The sequence below is a fragment of the Dasypus novemcinctus genome, chromosome 1 (assembly GCF_030445035.2).
Source record: "Dasypus novemcinctus isolate mDasNov1 chromosome 1, mDasNov1.1.hap2, whole genome shotgun sequence".
Taxonomy (NCBI): Eukaryota; Metazoa; Chordata; class Mammalia; order Cingulata; family Dasypodidae; genus Dasypus; species Dasypus novemcinctus.
The window spans coordinates 144,660,732-144,680,046 of record NC_080673.1 but is presented as its reverse complement, the minus strand read 5'-3'; the positions used below and the strand labels follow the sequence as shown (position 1 = coordinate 144,680,046).

Here is a 19,315-nt window from a genome sequence, read left to right as displayed (position 1 = left end):
AACTGGCAAGGGGGAATTAAGATAGATTCTTGGTGGGAAAGGAATGAATTATGTCTGGGAAGGTTTTAGGTGTCAGAACCCAAGAGATAAAATGGATAAAGATGGACTGCCCCAGCCTTCACCTGGTATTCAAACAGAAAAAAATGCCCTTCCCTTCAATTATTAGGGAGAGGGAAAGGGGGGCTGGATGTTTATTTCTTGCCCCTTCATGGACATGTATGATCTGAGGAGCAAAGGAAAACAAACTAGGCTGATGGGAGAACAAGAGCTGGGAAGAGACCACACAGTTCCCAGGTGGGTCCAACCCCGGGCTTAGACTCCATCCAGTAAGACCAGAGCAGCATCTCTTGCCACTGAAGAGGTCACCTGAGTTTGCAGGCGTGGGAATGTCAGCTTTCTGGCCACTTCTCAACCCCTGGTTGTCTGGATTCCTTTGTGTCTCAAAAGCCTTGGAACAGTCACAAAAATTCTCCAAGACTTTCTTTCCCAATCATAAAGCAGTCTATTCTCTTGGCAGAAATGTCCTTTCTATCCAATCTGCTTCAGGAGGGTGGGAAAGAGAACAGTGCTCAGGAAAGGATTTCGGAGGCTCACATGTCCCAGGCTGGAGATGTGTAGTCTGCAGAGGCTCAGAACTCCCAGTCGTCCACCTCCAGCTCTTCCAGGTTTGTTAAGAGGCCAAAAATGCCACTGTGATCTTGAGACTGGTTGTCCTTGAAAGTGGAACCAGTGGTGGGGCTAATAGGACGAAGTAATTCAGGCAAAGCCTCCGAGGCACGTCGCTTGATCTACTTGAAGAAGGAATGGTTCAGGAGGGTGCTGGCACTTGGCCTTACATCCGGGTTGCGCTGAAGGCACTGCTCCACACAGCGATGGAAGTGGGGGGGGAAAGGTGCGGTGATAGGGGTGGGAAGTCAAGTCGCCGTTAGAGGTCCTGGGGGTGCTGGTGGCCAGACTCTCATGAGGGCAGAGTTGGCCCCTGAGCGTGAGGTGCTCAAGGTCAGCTCCTCAGCAGGGATTGTGCTGGTGTCCAATAGGCAGGGCACTGTGCCATTCAGTTTTTCCAGAAGCATCTGAGTGGCAGGCATATCCTTAAAAGGGACATGGCTATTGGCCAGTTCACAAGCCGTGATTCCCACACTGTAGATGTCAGACTTAGAGTCATAGGCCTGAAGATTTTGCTGGAGGACTTCTGGGCTGAGCCAGGGCAGAACCTTGACGCTGTACTTGGGGAAATCATGGACAACACGTTGCCGCTGCCCATGGCTGATCATGCTGAGGTTGCTGCGTAAACCAGACAGGTAGACTTTCCCATCCGTGAAGATCAGAATGTGTCTGGCCTTGACACTCCTGTGTACATAGCCCATGTGGCGGATGTAGTCTAGGGCCTTCAGCACCCCCTGCAGGATATAAGAAATTGCCAATTCACTCATGCCATCCCTGAAGTGTGTTCAGATGAGATCTTTTGCAGAGCCATACGCCATGAACGATGTGACAACCCACAGTTCACTGCAGTAAAGGTGGCTCGATATGGTACAATATTAGGATGGTTGAAGAGTTTAGAGACATGAAGCTCCCCCTGCAAGAATGTCACCATCTCATTGGAACAAGCCTCTAGGTTAACCCTCCGTACTGTCACAAGTTCTTGTGTTGGTTTGTACTTTGCTAAATTAACTGTCATGAGGTCCTCAAATCCTTTGCCTGTAATGGTGAGTAGCTCATAGCACCCTCCGTCTGGCAGAAAGCTACTCATGATCTCTTGTTTAGAGAAGGATGCTATTGACTCTGAACTCGCCTCATTGGTCTCCAAATAATTCCAAGTCTCTTAAGCCCTCAACAATGAATTTTTCCAAGACCCAACGCCTAATCTGCTCTGGTTTACTTATGAGAAAAGACATGAGTTCCTAATGTGTAGACTTACTTCAATTTCAAAGTTTAAAACCTGGCCTGGAGTTAGCGCGTAGTACCACCGACTCCGTCTCAGCTCCGCCGCCTCAGCTGATGGCCGCGCCCCACAATTTTTTGAATAGACTGTTCTGGCCCAACTGATTTTCTTGTCAAAAATCAGTGCCTGTACATATGAGAGTCTATTTCTGAATAATCATTTCAGTTTCATTGGCTAATATGTCTGTCTTTATGCTGGTACCATATTTTTTTTTTTTTTTTTTAACCACTGCAACTAAATAATATGCATTAACTTCTGAAAGTGAAAGTCCTCCAACCTCATTCTTCTTTTTAAAGACATTTTTGGCTATTTGTGGCCCATTACCCATCCAAATAAATTTGATAATTGAATTTTCCATTTCTGAAAAAAAAAATGCTGTTGAGATTTTTGTTGGGCTTGTGCTGAATCTTTAAATCATTCTGCATAGAATTGACATCTTAATGAAATTTAGTCTTCCAATCCATGAACATGGAATGTTCTTACATTTATTTAAGTCTTCTTCAGTTTCTTTTAGCAATGTTTTGCAGTTTTCTGAATATGGATAGTTTATGTCCTTGATTAGATTTATTAATAAATATTTGATTTTTTTTTTGTCACTGCAATGTCAATCTTGCAACTATGAAGCCATAGCCTAAAGTCAAGATGCCAGTTTGCTAAATAAAGAACATGGGGTTTTAGGTGACATTTTTGGTGACAAGGTTGAACCAATCCTGGAAATACCTACCTTTAGATCTCCTATTATTTGCAATAAATTTTTATTTTATTATTTAATCCATTGTGACTATCTATTATTTACAGCCAGTAACACCTCTGATTTAAAAATTGAACTATCAATTGTTTTAAATAATGGGCTATTTTCTAAAAACAATTTCTATTAAATATGAGATAATATTATCTCAAGAACATGAACATCATTGCATTCACAAGTATCATTGGGAACAATTTTTTTCCAGGTTGTTGCTATTATCTAAAATAAAGAATGTTCACAATCAGCCAAATTGAAACACAACATGCTATTGTGAATTTTCAAATGAAAATCCTTTTTTTCAAGTCCCTTTGTGCCCATGAAAGGTTTCAATAAAATTTAAAGTTGGTGAGAAATAGTACATGAAAATATCACTTTAAAGTTGAATATTTTCACTTTTTTCTTAACAAAATGCCAAAATAAATATAAACTTTTAACTAAAAAATGCCGTGTTAGCTCCTGTGGGATGTTCAAATGAGTATAACTGTTTAATTTCCTCCATCTGAATTTCCTATATAAATGATTGGGTCAGTAAAATGCAAAGATAAAGAATATTGTACATACCACTGAAAACTAAATAGTGATGCCATTCATATGTCTAACATCTCAAAATATTATTTTCATATAATGTATATATGGGGCAATTAATATTTTATAAATTACTGTACCATGGGAAGAGCCTTATCTTACTGCTAAAAGCAATGTTAAACAGCATTAAATATTACCACCTTTGCTTCATTTCTTTGCCTATAAATAGTTTTCTTTTATTTTACCTTTTTCTTTTTATGTATTTTAGCAGATCTGGAGCTATCTTCTTTATGAGATGTGGACAAAGCGGGTATTTTCTTACAATTAAACTCTGGTTCAAATTGAGGAAATTATTCAGACATACTTTTGATAATGAGAATATAATAGATTTCAATTGTACCTTAAAGACTTGGTTCATAGCAAGTTAAATGGACAGGTCTTTCTATGTTCTTTTTTTAGCAACATTATACACTGAGCTATATTGGATATTTTTCAAGAATGTATATGGAAAAATATTTCAACAAAATGTCACCTGGAACTTTCAAAGGTTTGCAATTTTTTTTGCAACAATATGAAATGTAAGTGTATACATGGAGATAAGCAGAATTTACTTGAAAAGTTGATAGTTATAATTTGTATTTTTATTTTTTCTTTTTTTCTTCTTTTAAAACTTATACATTTAATTATTTCATTATATTTTGTAAACATTTTCCCAAGTTTGAGGTACTTATTCTCCCAACTCCTGCTTATCTTACAGAAATAAATACATAAACAGGTTAAGTAATTTGCCTAAAGTCATAATGCATCTTTTAATTGAAGCTGACAATTTTTCCACACAAACCACATAAGAACCTGTGTAAGAATTAGGAGAACTATACAATCATTGTTTTACTATAGGACAATAACATCATTTGTGCTTCATGTTAAAATCCTACATAAATTTGTACGTGTAGTATGTTGCATCTAATAATGGATTTCTTTAATGAAGGAAAAATATCTGAAAGTATTAATTGTACATTGGGGTTTATCAGAAATAAATTTTGCTTTTGTGGACTTACATAGATTATCAGTCTTTGAGATTAGGTTTCCCAATGGATTTCAGGAGGGTTTGAACAATGTGTTTATGTGGCTCCCTATATTTGCTAAAATTTTATTTAAGATTTTTTTTTCAGTTTTAAGCATTGACTTCCTATAAAACAAAATAAAGATTTAGCTGTCTTTCATTCTTCTTCCTCCCCATTTATGCAATTTTGTTTCTTATTATTGTTCCAATATACTTATATCAATTTTTTTTTCCTTAGTCACTAAAAGTTATGGCTATTTTAATAGCTAAGTTATATCATGGACTAACATTACTTTGCCTTTATTTCACATTCCCCTTTTCCAGACAGTCTATAATAGTTTGTATTTTAATTTAGTTTAGCTTTCTGTCTACCATATCAATAATTTATCTTCAAGTTCCTTGATAGGATTGAAAATAACTCTTGAACATGTTCAAACATGTCAGATTCTTTATAATTTAATTTTCTTCTAACAGACAGTATTTGTTGAACACCCTGTCTTTCTGTACCAGTTGAAACTGTTTGCTCTTTAGTCTGTTTCAAGCATTGTCATTCTGAAATTTCCTTTCATTTACCTGCACTGCAACTGTTATTTTCTGAACTCTTTGCTTCCTCTTTACTGGTTTACTCCCTTATTTTTTGGGTGGGGGGGGGGGGGGGGTGGGGGGCTGGAGGAGAGTGCATTTTCCATTAACTTTCTGAGGAAAGTTTTTGAGTTATGAACTGGTTAGTTTCTTTTCAGCTTTATCTTTTAAGGGTTTAGATTTTTACTGTCTCTGAGCTGCTATTCCCTTTCTTGATTTCTTGCCTGCTGCTCTTGCTTTTTCCAATATCTTTGTCCTGGTGGGTTAATGCCTGTTTTTTTCTTTTACTGTCAACTTAGAGCAGGGATTCTTAACAAGGGGTCTGTGAGCTTGAGTTTAAATTTAAAAAAACATTATTCTTGTGGGGATGTGTTGGTGTGGATGTTATATATTTATTAAATATCATACCATATAGTGTGGACTTAGTAAGGGATCCATGGTTTTCACCTGACTTGCAAAGGAATCTGTGGAACATAAAAGGTTAAGAACCCCTGACTTAGAGGGTAAGGGAGCCAGCCTCTGAAATGGCACTCTACGATCCCTCTCTTAGTTTTCACACCTTGTATGAGTGTGGGTTGGCTTGGTGACTCACTTTTAATAAATAGAATATGGCTAAAGTAATGGAGTTTCACACCTGAAATTTAGATTACAAAAAGATGATGACTTTGGTCTTTCTCTCTCTTTCTCTTGTTCTTTATCTCTGGCCTGCTCTGAAGGAAGAAAAATGCTATATTGTGAACTGCTCTCTATGGGAACCCACTTGAATTGAAAATGAGAGATGCTATCAAATGACAGAGTTCTTTGTGCAAGAAGCTGGAAGGAACTGAATTCTGTCCTATGAATGTGCTTAGAAGCAGATCCTCACCCATTTGAGCCTTCAGATGAGACTGCAGCACCAGGTAACACCTTGCCTGTAGCCCTGAGGCAAAATCACTCAGATAAATTGTACTTAAGTTCCTAATACACAGAAACTCTGAGACCATAAATATTTATTATTTTAAATTGCTAATCTGTGGGTAGTTTATTACACAGCAATAGACAACTACTATGGAAAGATCTTAGAAAGGAATAGGGATTTTCAAATGTGGTTAACTTGCCATTGAATAGAAACCAGAGGGTTCTTCATTAGAATGTCCTAAATAATTTTTAAAAAGAAAGTAAAATGATAATTATTTTAAAGAGTTACTACTTGGAAACCTTATATAGATCACATTGGCAGAAAGCATTGCAGTAATCAGAAGAGAAATGATGAGGGCCTGAATTAATAATTATTAGAAGGCCTGGAGGGAAGATGGTAAATTTGAAAGATATTAAAGAGGAATGATTGCTATGACATAGTTACGAAATACATACTGTGACTAAGCAAAATGCAAATTTTCCTGGATTTCCATCTGAGGGAATTAATGGATCATGATAAAGCCTAGTCTTGTTAATTAGGATACAGACTAGATAAGAAGGAACAGATATATAGTGCATGATGAGTATTTTAGTTTTGGATGTAGGAGTTTGAAACTCCCAGCATATCCAAGTAGAAATAATGGAAATAATAATAAGTGGTGTGCATTGTATGCTTAATTACAAACAGACATTGTTTGACACATTCTGCAAGGATTCTTTTATTTTAACCCCATGACAATATTATCCAGTATGCTCTATTGTTGTTATTTCCACTTCACTACAAAATAATGTGAAAATTAAAAGATGAAAAGATTTACCCAAAGCTCACAGATACATTCTGAGATAATTCTTTGAATGTAAGTAGTTTGTTTCCAAAGATCAAACTATCTCTACTTCATACTGTTCTTGTATGAGCAGCTCTCAAAGGGAAATAATTGGACATGGTCTTCTGAAATTCTGAATTTCTTTGTGTTGCTCTAAACATTTCTGTAATGAAACACTTCTGGTTTTAATAATATAACTGGGCCTACATACTAGAGAATAATTACAGGCATTTAACATTTTCCAGTGAATCACTGTATTTTGCGAATCAATTACATATAAGATATGTTGTTAGATATGGAAAAAGACAGGTATTTTTTTTGGCGTGGTTTTTTTTTCCACAAAAGTACACACATTTTATACCTGAACAAACGATTTTTGATCAAAAGTGTTTGACTTTCAGTCCAAGAAACTAAAATATCAAGACAGTTCCAAGAGATTGAGAGAATCAACTATTAATCTTCAAAATTTTTTACTGTATTCTTCCTTATTTCAAATTGTGGAGACTTGCCCTCTAGGAAGTTTCTTTCTTGGAATCCTGTGCCTCTCAGAAGGAAGCATGCACCATCATTGTGGTCCTGTCAGGTGCCAAATCCATCTGGCCATGAAAAAAGCAAACTTCTCTGAAAGTCATGTTGAACCAGTAACACTACGGACAAGCACTGTGAAGTTGTCCCTGAACAGGGATATTTATATACATATCTCTAACACAGGTATGGTTTTTAGTGTTAAATGTAGTCATTATGGTACAAGCCTCCTGGGTGATGTTTCTTGCATTCATTTAAATAGATTCTAATGAATGTTTAAATCCAGTATCTTTGGGAATAAAAGGTTGCACACCATAAAGCTATTCTGTGATTTTTCAAATGAATTTTAACTAAATTATATTTAAAAATTATTACCCAAATAGTGTTCTCTAAATATCATTGAATTTGGTTTATTTTAGCTTTGCTTTACCTTTTAAAAATATATTCCACAGATTGCTGCTGGATTGATGGGAAAGATCATTATACTTTTTTGAAATAATCATTGATTTGGCAGAATATTAGAATTCCAAATCTTTATCTAAAAGAAAAAAGAGAGAGAAAGATGTATCTCTGGAGATTCTTTTTAGACAACAAGAGGATTTTTATTACTGAAGTGAGTGAAGTGAACTTTTCACCATGATTACAGATCCCTAAAGTGAGTGTAGGAAGATATTCAGACAATTCAAGTTATAGGATTATGGAAGTTAATGGTCAGGGCTAAAGGAATTTAGGGAAGACATACACACAGACATTAATTCAGAGAGCAGTTAATCCTAAGGTATGAAAAATGAAATGTACAATACTTACGTCTTAGTTTTCAATTCTCTTGGTAAACTCTTCTCTGAACTGTTTGTTTGCATTCTGTCTTCTGTTCTTTTAACATCTATATCTTGAATTAATCCTCAATGCTATGACCTTATGAAATTTTTTAAGTGCCTCTTTTTCCTCCAATTTTTTATTATGAAAATTTAAAAACATAAGAAAAATTGTATAATGGACATCCAAAGCGCTTCATCTATATTTAGCAATTAAGGTTTTACATATTCCTTTATATATTTTTGTTTGTGTTTATGTACTTCACCCTTGAATATTTCAGCATGCATCTTTAGGAATAGGGACTTTGTTTCAGTGTCAGTAAAAAGACAGAGAATTTGGCACGATGACTAAAAGCATTATAGTGTTAAGTTTGAATCCTGGTTCTGCTATTTACTAGCTGTGTGAATTTGCTTTAGATCTCACTTTACCCTTTATAATCTCATTTTCATCACATATAAAATGAAGATGAAATACTTTTATACCTCCTGGGATTATCGTTAGATCAAATGAAATGGTGTATGTAAAATGCTTCAGCTTAATGCCTTGTATAAAGCGAGTGCTCAGTAAAAGATTGGAAGTTTCATTAGGTACTTGTTATCAGTTTCCATCCTTGCCTCACTGTTTCCTCTTCCTATTTTCAAGCATAACATTCTGACAATGTGAAGTCAAATTACGATTGAAAATGGAAATTTGGCTATCTTCAGCAAAGTTTTAGGAGGGCATAATTCTGTTGGTTTACATCTTTATTTGATTCAATTTAAAACTACTCTCAAAAGGAGAAAAATATCTAGCAGTAAGACTTGCTTGGTGACATCACTTATCCTATCCTGGGAGTTAACAGGTCTGAGATTTCTTCCTCCCCCACAGCTTTTGCATTATTTAGAAAGGCTCTTAAAAATAGACAGAGTTTAGAAACTTTTAAACAAGCCACTTTCAAGAGAATTTATTGCCAGTGATCAGTGTTTGTCATTTAGAAACCTTTTCTCATTTGGCTATTTTCACAGAGAACTTAATGAGTATAATTGGGAAGCAGCTGGAGCCCTTTGCCAGCTCTTGGGAAAGCAAGCAGTGTTTCTTTGGGGAGGCATTGTTAACACTGTATTTAAGAAAAAGAGCACCCATCCTGAGGCTGCATCAGTGGTGCCAGTACTGCTACAGCCCAGAGTGGAGATATTGCTTTTTTGTGAAAAGAACAACAGCTATGACTTAAGGAGGACTGCTTCTTTATCCAGAGATGAAAGGATTTAAGAAGATGAGCGTTTATAGATAGAACACTTCCTTTAGTCAGACACTGAACTAAATGCCATATGTATGTGCGTGGATGTGTGTATGTGTGGGTGGGTGTATGCATTTCTAATTTTATTGAATTCCCACAATTTCCCTAATTGGTTTTGTTTGCCATCTTTAAACCAGTTACAATTCAAACTCAAGCCTGTCTACTTCTAAAATTGGAATTCTTGCCACTGTATCAGTGGCTCTCAAAGCGTGGGCTGAGGCAAACAGCAAAGACATCACTTGTAAGACATTTCAGGACTCCTCCCAGACCTATTGGATTAGAATCCCTGGAGAAAGGGCCTAGAAATCTGCATATTATTAAGTCCTCAACGTGATTCTGATGCATAGTGAAGAGTGGGAAATAGTGTACTATATGATGTCTCCCCTGAGCGTTTGAAATTTAAGAAGGAAATAGTAAGTTGTAACGTGGAACTTACTGTTCCAATGACAATTCTGAAAACACTGTGATTACAGACTAGATCAAGAAGTATACTAACTGATTTCCCTTGCTAATATTGCTGGAAACCCCAGAAATTGGCAAAGCCCACATTTATGGAGAGGAAGGGTAGACCATACTGTTTTAGGGTTGACCATGGGATATGTTTAGTGAAAAAACCACACAGCAGAAGGGCAACTTAGCTTGCTTTTTGGGTAGTGTTAATTCCAAATCTCATTAAGAAAGGATTGTTCAGAGACTACTTTGGGAAATATTTGACATGGGCCACTGTGATAGTTGTGATTTGTCAAGGCAAAATATATAGCATTTACTTTACTAACTTTTAATAATATTTTCTTCTGATGAACTGTAGCCATCATCTTGTAAGTTAGAGTGCAGATTCCAACTCACTACATTATCATTACTCCTTGACACTATGCCAGGCAATGAAAGTATAGCATAAGCCTCCTAGCTGCATATCCAAGCCAAAACAAGAAAGACACACACATGACAAAAACAATTCACATTCTTTGAATCTTAGACAAAAGAACAATTCACATTCTTTGAATCTTAGACAAAAAAAGGAGAAGTAGTTTAAAATTTGTCTTTTGATTATGGAAACTAACTCCAAACTGTAAGCTAAAGGGTTAGGCATGAGATTGCCGTTTATCACAAATCAATTAAAAATAAATATGGTAAGCAGATGTGATATTATAACTAGAGAAAACAAGCAAAAATTAGATGACTTTATTTAAACAAAAGAACAGATGCATGGAAGAAAACAAAACCAGCAAAACAAACAAACATTTGGAGGAAGAATTTTTAAACAATGAAGTAAAAAGAAACTGTGGTCCTAAATTGACATATTTGGTGTGGTGGCATGTTAACCATTCTTTTTTTTGGTAAATATAATTTCTTAGGCATCTGTGATTAGCATAAAGACTGTTCAGTTTCCAACTCCAAGTTTCTCCCAAATTTTGTTCTCATTAATGTCTGGTTGTGGGAGGAGCATTGCCATCCATACAAGCTTTCTGGGCATTTAATACTCAAGATGTCCAGTGAATGAAGCAAAGCTGGAATGTGGCCACTGCGTCCATGTTTGTGGTTCTCATACTCCCAGAGTCTTTGGACTGCCAGAGTAAATTTGGCAGTAGGCAGATGGGTTTCTGCCAGTAATAGGACTGAGCCATGTTTAAAGCCATGTCTTTCTGAGTATGTGGTTGATTCAGAATTTCCTTCTTATTACCAGTGTACTATATAAAGAAAAGATAGGAATACATTTAAAAAGTAAAAGAGAAAAGCTGTAGAATAAGTCAGTTTTCATAAGTAGAGCTATAGAAGTACAGAGATGATTAAGCTCACCTTTAACCTTACCATCTTTAAACAATCTGTATATTATCAAGTTCTCCAGGTAAGCTTGATGCATGCTGAAGTGTGAGAACAATTTAAATAGACATACCCTATTCATATCAGATATTCCTTCTTCTGTGGTATCATCCCTGCAATAGTGAATTTTCACAACATAAATTATGGTCCTCTAACAAAACAACATTTTTAGAAGAATGTTATAAATCATGACTACTATAAGTCTGTACAACACAGCATAGAAGATATTGAATTTGTAGAAAAAAGTTCAATTTTGAATCCTGGCTTGGTTATTGACCATCTTTGGAACATTAGGAAAATTTTTAAAAAATTTTAATGCAATTTTCTGGTGGTAAAATGGGATCACAATTGCATTTAAATCACAGGGTAATTAAGGAAAAAGACTATGTTTTGTTCACTGTTGTATCCCCAGCTTTAAGCACCATGCCAGACAGGTAGTGGATGCTCAGAAATATTAGTTGAATACATTAATGAATGCTTTAAGAAATAATAGACCACTGAAATATAGTACTGCTGAGGGGAAAGTTGATGACATAGCCTATTCTAGTGTATGTAGTGATGGGAAACTATCAGGATAACTTTTCAAAGAAATTCTCTTCTGAGAGAAAGATGTGACTAAAGAACAGTTCTCTGAATAAAGTGGGTGACTGGTGGTCAATTATGGGCAAAGGGAATGACATATTCAAAAACTTGGAGGCAAGAAAACGCATTAAGCATTCTGAGAGATGAATATGAATAAGTACGCATCAATCAAATCAGTAAGGGATTTACACACCAAAACCTGTGTAATGGGAAGTCAGCCACTGAGAAATTTAAAAAAGACATTGGGACAATTTTGCAAAGATCATTTAGATGAATAACATAAGATGGGCAGAGATTCCATTAAGGCAGTTGTTATGATAATCCAGGCAAGAGGTAATGGTCTAAACTAAGACAATGGTAATGGAGAAGGAGAGAAGGAGAGAGAGTTAAAGTGTTAAGGATACAGGCTTATTGACATCTGAAAATCGATTGGCTAGGACTGAAAAAAATTTAATGCCAATGCCCAGGTCTCACTAGCATCCTGTTAGAAAATTATTTTGCATTCCCAGATTGTCATGGATTGAGCTCTCACTTGTGTAATGATTGGCCATCTATCTTTCTCAAAATGTCCTTCACATTTCACACTGACCAGGATGCCCTGTATTAAAAAATAGAAAATTACAATTGTTGTAGAGTATGTGGATAAATAGGTATGTGGATAAATAGGAGCATTCATTTATTGCTGGTGCGTGTGAAAAATGGGACATCTACTGTAGAAGATGGTTTGGCAGTTCCTTAGAAAGTTAAATAGAGCACTACATTATGCCCAGCAATCTCACTTCTAGGTACATAGCACAAGGAACTGAAAACAGGAACTCGAACAGATATTTGCATACTGATGTTCATAATGACATTATTTACAATTGCCGAAAGAAGGAAGCAACCCAAGTGTCCATCGACTGATGAATGCATAAACAAAATGTGGTATATACACACAATGGAATACTATTTAGTTATAAAATGAAAGAAGTTCTGATACATGTAACAACATGGATGGACCTTGATGACATCATATTGAGTGAAATAAACCAGAACAAGGGATAAATATTGTATGATCTCCAGGGTGCTGCCTCTTTTATGCTCAGGCTCAATTCTGTAAAATCCCTCTGCTCTGACCCTTTATCATACCCCCTTATGGCTGCCTATTTTCTCTGGTGGCCTGAAGTCTCCAGTCTTTGAACACTCAGTTCTGCTCGATTGGCTGTTTCTACCCATATTCTGGCCTCAAAGAGGGTCTTCTGCATTATCATTGAACTCCATGCCGCTGTATCAGATAAGTGGGTCAGCATCTGGTTTGGGATGCTAATCCCACAAAGCAGAGCTAGTTCTAAGTCACAACTTTTATGAATACTTTTCAGAAGATCTAGAGAACTAGGTTTCAGAGAATTTAATACAGATATTGAGTTACAACAATATATTAACCTTCCTCCATTCTATAGTCCCTTATCCTTACTTATTGCTCACTGTTCTCCATGTGCTAAGTAGTATCTGAAACCCAAACCCCACTATTGAAATTTCCCAAGATCTTCACACCTTAGAGTAAGACTATATTACCCTCAACTCTAGAGAGAAAGGAAATTTTTTACTCAACCCAAACTAAAGCTTTCATCCTTAGCCCATATTTCTTCCTGGATCCTGAATGATAATGAAAATGTCAATTTTCCTTCAGGATAAATCTCATCTCCATTTTCAGTTTTATGATCTTGTCTCCATGGTCTCAACAAAACAACCTATCATAATAGTACAACATAGGTATATTTTCAAGAATCTATGTCTTTGCCTTTTTTTTTTTTTTTTTTGTGGTCAATTGATTATTTATTTATTATTTTTTCCCATATAACACATTCCCCACCCCCCACCACATCATTTTTGTAAATTGTATTTTTTAAAAGATATACACATCCCATAAAAATGTTACATTAAAAAATATGAGGGAAACAGACTGGCCCAGTGGTTAGGGCGTCCGTCTACCACATGGGAGGCCCGCGGTTCAAGCCCGGGGCCTCCTGACCCGTGTGGAGCTGGCCCATGCGCAGTGCTGATGAGCGCATGGAGTGTCCTGCCACACAGGGGTGTCCCCCGCGTAGGGGAGCCCCACGCGCAAGGAGTGCACCCGTAAGGAGAGCCGCCCAGCGGGAAGGAGGGAGCAGCCTGCCGAGGAATGGCGCCGCCCACACTTCCAGTGCCACTGACGACAACAGAAGCAGAGATGCAGCAAAAAGACACAGAAAACAGACAACTGGGGGAGGGGAGGGGAATTAAATAAATAAATAAATAAAATCTTAAAAATATATATATATATGAGGTTCCCGTATACCCACACACCTCCAGCCCACTGCTCCCACACCAACAATCTCGCTTATCATTGTGGCACACTCATCGCACTCAGTGAACATATTTTGGGGCACTGCTGCACTACATAGATACTAGTTTACACTATAGTTCACACCCTCCCCCAGTACATTCAGCGGGTTATGGCAGGATATATAAAATCCAGCATCTGACCCTGCAGTATCATTTAGGACAACTCAAAATCCCAAAAATGCCCCCACATCACATCTCTTCTTCCCTCTCCCTGCCCTCAGCAACTACTGTGGCCACTTTCTCCACCTTGATGCTAAAATTTCTTCTATTACTAATCACAAAATTTTTATAGTAGAATATCAGTAAGTCTACTCTAGTCCATATTTTGTTCCTCCATTCTGTGGACCCTGGGATGTCTTTGTCTTTCAACAATACCATATATAGAATATGAACAATATTATCCTGTAAGCTGATAAGATATAATTTAGTATTTTTTTTGTCTGATCTCATCAAAAGTGTCAGTATCTTCTAATAAAAACTTAGTCATGGTAACATAGTTATATATAAATGCTTTTGTTAACTGTAGAACACTATATAAATTCAAATATTATTATGTGATATCCAAGCAAAACAGAGTCTAAATTTGTTTATGCAATTCAGTGAATCTTAAAGAAACAGGTTCCTCCTTATCCAGAGTAGGATGATATAAAACTCTACTTTATTGAGGCTGATTTTTAAAGACACCAGAAATAATACCTGAAACATAATCTGTTTATGACAGCTTGCCTCACTGTCACCAAATCCTAAGCAGACATGATTTTCACTGGATTTTATCTGCAAATAGACTTGCAGTAAGGTGAAATGAAAAGGAAATTATGTTTTATAATACTTTTATCAGGCCCATTTTTATTCATTTGTCCTTTTAGAGACTGAACATCACTCTTTTCCTGAAGTTAAAAGGAATTATTGCTTTGTGCTTCAATTTTATCAAAATTAGCACCAACAGCATTTATCAAATGTCTCCCTACATATTTCATGGTCCTACATCTGTGTAATATAAGTCACATGAGCAACATTTTTAGCTTCTGGAAATGGATAATATAAACTGAAAAGTACCAATACAGATAGATAGGATGTTTTATTAAAAACATTCAGAAGAAAGAATAATACTTTTTTTTTGGTTAGGTAAGGATGTTCAGCAATTGGAGTTGATCTCAGGGAGGGTCTGGAGTGATAGAGGAAAAGTAATTACTTTATTTAACTTCAAATGAGAAAATACTGCTACTAGAATGCACAGACTGTTGGAGATTTTTGTTTGTTTGTTTATTTTTCTATGAAGCAGCCCACACCTCTATTTTCAACTAGACAATATCCTCTAGATTGTTTAGGACATTAACTTTCTATCTTTAAGGCACCTACTGACCATACATTCCCAGTCAGCAAAAACCCTCTCTTTCTAGGACTTTTTCTCTTCTTTTCCCCTACTACCACTCCATCCAATTAAACTTTGTTCTGTCCTTTTGAGAGTCTCACTTCTTCTGACTTTCTGCCTTAGGCTTCTATAGTCAGCCTCTTGGGTCTCTGTAATGAGTTCAAATTTAAGGATTTTGGAGTTGATCAAAAAAAAAAAAAGATGTGACTACTAGATGAAAGTAATAATATACAAGCCAGTTATTGGGAACATTGCTTTGAAAGGTCTTCAGTGGGATTTTTAAGTTTTCACCTCACAGCAGAAAACCTCCTAGAGGCTGCATGGTGAAGGAGCCACCAGAAGTGGAAGCAAAGCAAAGGAAAACTCCTGGGATATATGAATTACCAATATAGTCATGTGGGTTGCCTTAACTGGATATAAAACAGTTGGGGATATTTCATTGAGAGGGTTGGTCTACATAGTCTAGGCCTCCATCTACAAAAAAAAAAAAAAAAAAAAAAAGTAGCATTTTGATGTAGTTATGAATTCCAAAAATAGATATTGGATTATGCTTATAAACTGGTCTGTACCTTGGCTTGATTAAATTATGATTAGAGCTTTGATTGGGCCACATCAATAGGGTGTATAAAAGGCATGGCAAAGGACAGAGATGGAGCTTTTGATGCTGAAGCGTTTTTAATGCTGGAGTTTTGAGATTAAAGTTTGATGCTGAAGACTTAAATTGGAGCCCCAGGAAGTAAGCCCACAGAGGAAAGAGAAGCAAGCCCCGGGAAGAGAGGAACCCTGAGCTCAAAAGGAAGCAAGTCCTGGGAAGAGTGGAACCCTGAGCCCAGAGAGAAGCAAGATCTGGGAAGAAAGGAACCCAGGAAGCCTGAACCCTGGCAGATGTCAGCAGCCATCTTGCTCTAACACATGAGAACAGACTTAGGTGAAGGAATTAACCTATGTTTTATGGCCTGGAATTTGTAAGCTCCTACCCCAAAGACCTTGAATAAAAGGATCAACTCAGACCAGCAGAATATCTCAGCCTACATGTAATATCAGGTGTTAAAAACCGCTTTTTGACCTTGAATAAAAGGGGAAAATGGAAAGAACAAATGAGTTTATATGGCTATGAGTCTCCAAAAAAGAGTCAGGAGGTCATTAGAGGGGTCATGCTTACACATGTCTCAGCAGGTCCCAGAAACAGCCAATATAGATACAAGCCCAGGTTCTCGTTCTCCTGAGACCTACAGAGATCCACAGTTTCTATGGTCATGGCAAATGTCTCTGGAGTTAAGTGCCATGTCAGTTGGCCCTACTTTGGAGTTTGTGTACCTTTCTACAAATGCCTCTTCTGTTACTTTTACCAGATCTGTGGTTGGTGCTGGTGTTGGGGTATACTCAGAAGACCGGAAACTCTGGACTATCCATGTGACAGCCAGGCCCTGAGCCTCAGCAGATGTGCAACTCCTCCCCTCTGGTTTCTTGGACTTACCCTGGCCAGCTAACAGGGAGGTGAAGAAGGTCAACCACCACACCAGGGAGTCAAGAACGCCTACAACTGCAAGCAGGAGAATTGCATCCATCATCCATGTGGAATCTAAGTCCCCTCTTGATATAGAGGGGGATTGGACATAACCATCCCAGATCCACAGGATGGAGAAATAGAGTATGGATTAGAGTGGACTTACTGGTGTTCCAGTCTCCTCTGCTGCTCTGTCTGACCTCTGTCTCATTAGCTCAATGAGAATGCTCTGCTTGGACTCCATCTCTCAACATTGTTGTTTGAAAAGTGCCTTCAGGCAGAAAGTTGACGTGCATGTGGAGCTTATGTCAGGCATTTTTCCTTCATCAAAGATCAGTTCTGTGCTCCCTTTTATCTAATGCCTGAAAACAGTTGACTTATGCATTTTTCCAGTATTACAATTGTTTAATACCAGTGTAGCATTTGGCATTGTTTATGATTTCCAAAAACAGAATTTGGATTATGTTTGTAAACTGATCTATTCCTCTGGGCATATTAGATTGCATTGGATTCAGAAGTTTCACTTTTATTTGATGAAATAATGATTAAGACTTTGATTGGGCCATGTCAATAGGACATCGAGTCCCTGACTCCTTGGTTGGTGGGGACTCAGAGAGAAAACAACATGGCAGAGTAGTTACTAGGAGTTTTGGATTCTGGAACCCTGGGAAGTAAGCACAAGGAGAAGAACACAGGGGAATAGAGATGGCTCTGTAGATATGGCAGAGGCCACAGGAGGAGAGAGTCTGCTGAGAACAGAGCAGCTGACCAGGAGAGAAACAAGCCCCAGGAGAGACAAGACTTGCTCCAGCTTACAGCTGATATTGGAAGAAGCTGGAACCACAGAACCTTATGAGGAAAGAGAAGGCTGGACACTTGCAGACATCGGTAGCCATCTTGCTCCACATGTAGCAACAGACTTTGATGAGGGAAGTAACTTACACTTTATGGCTTGGTAACTGTAAGCTTCTACCCCAAATAAAAACCTACTATAAAACCCATCTGCTGGGATCTTTGTTGTGCTGTGGTGTTCCCAAACCTTGAGCAGGCCGTTTCAGGGGCTTGCAAGGCAGGAGGTATCTGGATGTCAATTTGGTGAGACAGTGACAGAGGAGATTCTTGTGAGAGATGGAATTTTGGGTTTCTGACATGGAAATCAGAAGTTGTGGGTGAGACCCCTCCCTCTAGGGCTGGCGGCCAGGTCACAGCAATCCCTGAAGTCTTTGTTGTGCTACGGTGTTCCCAGGCCCCGAGTTAACCAGATGCGTGGTTCCCAGATCTTTGCCTCCTAAACCCTGGTGGCCCACGCTCCAGAGACTCACACACCTTGACTCTGCAATATCACAGACTACCTATCCCTGAATCCACCATGCCCTGAGGTCCGTCTGAAGTCCTTGATTACCCTAGCCCTCTGCATTTTTTTATTGTTGTTATTGTTGTTGTTGTTGTTTTCTCTCTCCTTGAGCTTGGAGGAATGTACCAGCTGAATTGGGGAGAGTCTAGGAAGGAAGGAGAGGCAAATCTGCTGAGAAAGCCCAATTTACCTAAATGTCCTGGGATAGGAAACTTGGTCTGGGAGAAGGTGGAGTTAGAAAATTAATTAGATCTCCCCTAGCACACCTAAGGAGGAGGGACTGTAGGAGGTGCTATGCAAACTTCCAGTAGCATATTTGGGGTTTTTGGTGAGGTGTAGGTACTCTCACGCTGGAAATAAAGAGTAATAGTCTTCTGTGTTGAGTTGGTTAAACAAGGACCTACTTGAATCTCCCACCGGACCTCTCAGGCAGCTTTCCTGCTGCCCTGGGAGAGAGAGAAGTGAGGAAGGGAGAAATAGGGAAGGTAAGATCCCCAAGTGTATTATTTAACTGCAAAGAGGATTCTTAGCTTGAAACATCAGTTCTTTTTTCTTCTTCTTCTTCTTCTTTTTTTTTTTTTGTGTGTCGTGGTTGCTAATATTGCATTGTCTCCTGGTCTTTTCTCCTGTTTTCTCCCCCAAGGTCCCTTTTCATTTATTTATTTATTTTTCTCTTTTTCTTTTTCTTGCTTGTTTCTCCCCCCTTTCTCTTTGCCCCCCCCTTTTTCTCTTCTCTTTTTTTTCTTTTCTCTCTTTTTCTTCTTTTTTATTTTATGTTCTTTATATAATAGGTGCTGCAGGGAGTGCTTCACATTTGCTGTGTTTCCTCATCCTCCATTTCCTCTTTTCTGTGTGTATTGATTTTGGCCACCTACACTATCCCCTTTCCCCTACAACTTTCATTCCTCCATTGTCTACTGTTTCTGTTACATTCCACCTCCTTTTCTTTGGCCCCCAAATTGCCTGACTTTTTATTTCAAATACCTTTGTTCTGTTTTCTGTCTTTTATCCACTCTTGATATTATTGTCTTTCTTTTCTCTTTCCCTTTCTCATGAAAACACTGGCCTTTTAATTCATACTATATTCCTCCCCATATTCAGTTGACTCTCTCAT

The 19,315-nt window shown here is 37.7% G+C and overlaps 1 pseudogene; it reads right to left on the bottom strand.

Moving 5' to 3' along the window:
• Positions 1 to 629: 629 nt before the first annotated feature.
• LOC101441280 (STE20-related kinase adapter protein alpha pseudogene) lies at positions 630 to 1,926 on the bottom strand (annotated as a pseudogene).
• Positions 1,927 to 19,315: the final 17,389 nt, after the last annotated feature.